We start from the raw sequence: 2,426 nt of genomic DNA, 5'->3' as shown, positions 1-2,426 counted from the left end.
AGGCATTTTAGTAGGAACATTTTTCAGTCAATTTTTTCTGAACTTATTAAATTTATCATTTAAATTATCAGTCTTAATTCTAGAAAATTTAGATTACTGACCATCTCCATGAATTAATATTGTAATATGGTTTTTGTAACTTTGTTACATAATTCATTTAATTTAATTCATTTGTATTATCAATAATATTTCAAATGATTACTTAATAATGAATTGTATTATTATCATAAGATAGATATACAAAATCTTCGAACTCACATTTCCTTTATGTAATATATTATTGAATAAATAAATCTTTTCCAACAAACAAATATAGAAAATTCAGACTTACAATTATGTAAATTATTTTTGCCTGCTATTTAAGTTACGGTTCCTAAGTTTTTGATCAATACTCATCATTCAACCTTTTTTGAAAATTTTAAAGTTTGTCATAATATTTCAAGATGATTTTTAAGACAGTGAACTCGATCACCAAAAAAAGTCTGTTAAACTCGCCAAAAAATTTTTTTTCAGCTATTAATTGGTCGGTCTGGCCACACCCCAATATAAGTTAGGTAAGGTATTAATCTTTAAAACTGTTTTAAAATTTTAAAATCGGTTAGAATTTTTATTAAAACCTGAATGAAATTTTTCGCACTTAATTAATTGTTGTGAAGTAATAGCTAATCAATGCGAATCCATATTGATTTTCGAGAAAACTTTACGTTTCAAAACCTTCTAAACATTTTGGCATACATTACAGAAAATGGATGTGTGCGTGTACGTCTGTATGTATGTGCGGAGAAATTTTTTCTCGACGATTTCGAGTACAGGGATCAACCGATTTGAATGATTCAAAAACATTCAATTCCTACTGATAAGGAGGAGAAGTTCAATTTTGGCTCATATACACACATACTTTTACCAAATTCGGTGTCAAACGATTCAAAATGACTTGAAACGTCAAGAAAATATAAAATTAGCAAATCGGATTTTCTGGCAAAACATACTTAAATAAACTCCGGGAAGTTAGTAACATGTTAAATAATTACAATTTTCTACCATTCTTAATAAGTAATTTCCTTGAAAATTTATCATTGGTGTTAAGAGCGCACCGACGGAGCTGTCAAAGGTTTTCTGAGAACACTATTTCCGGCGCATACCGGAAGCAAGACCAAAGCTCGTTTCCGGCGCATGTGCGCGTTCATCAACATAAATGATTTTATTATTTAGTTGTTTTTAACCAGTTACAACTTTAGGATATTTATGTCTTCATTGAAATGCATTACAACAGTTATTGTGAGAGTGATTTCGGTTGCAATGTCAAGTGTAGTGTCACAAAATCGAGTGCATAACTCCAAAAATTTTACAATATATTAAAATATAAATAACTAGTGGGGTGCATGGCATCGGGCCTTAACGCAAATTGCTGACACTTCCCGTACCGTGACTAAAAATCTTGGTACGGAATCCGAAAAAATTTACTCAAAATGTGTACACATTATTATCTCTATAAAATATCTGATAATTTGATGTACAACATATGTCCAATAAACATTTTTGACCGCCAAATGACATTTTTTAAACTTATTTTTATTGAGAGTCCATGAACGCTGGACCTGCCTTCCCACAAATTTAATCAGTTCTTCATCTTGTCAATACAAATAAAATGTTTCTTGAATTATCGAAAATCGGCTCCGTTCTCTTAAAAACTGAGTTACCGTTTGTGGCACTTTTTGCCCCGTATCTTCGAAACGGTTAAACCTGCCTATGCCACAAAACTAATCAGCACGTCTCCTTATCAATACGAATCTAATATTTTTTTTTAATTATTCAAATCGGTTGATCGGCGTTCCCGAAATCGTCGACATACATTCTTTCTAAGGTATGCCAAAATATTCAGAAACGTAAAAATATATACAAATTTTCATTTTCAATTTTTTGCGATTACTATAACTTACCCTACTTACTCTATTTTATTATTGTAAATCTATTATACTACTAATTCCATCAATCATTTCAAAAAAACATTTTGAATCGTTTCACCTGAAGACACATAAAACGTCATATAAAATAATATAAAACATGATAAAGCTGTGTGTAATCCATAAGTATATATATACACCTCTATTTACACGATAGTCCTGTTCCAGAAAAAACAGTGTAACTCAAGAAAATCACTTGTATATGGAAAGACCGTGCTAAACAAAAATCAGTATAAAAAGCCTTTTTTGTCAGTTTTTAATATGATAAATACAAAATACATTGAACGAAAAATAAATATTAATATATTTAATATCAAAAATGTATGATAAATTATAAGAAAATTTATTTCAATAATAAAAAGAATATAAAAAAACTATTTTTTCAATATAGCATGCATTTTCTTTATAGATGAAAATTAAAATTGGTTATTACAGATATAACCTTTCTTTTATTTTATATTT

Source organism: Ctenocephalides felis, unplaced genomic scaffold, assembly GCF_003426905.1.
Source record: "Ctenocephalides felis isolate EL2017-DRISC unplaced genomic scaffold, ASM342690v1 CF-g0.4_SCAFFOLD_01170, whole genome shotgun sequence".
NCBI lineage: Eukaryota > Metazoa > Arthropoda > Insecta > Siphonaptera > Pulicidae > Ctenocephalides > Ctenocephalides felis.
Note: the sequence above shows the minus strand (reverse complement) of the source record.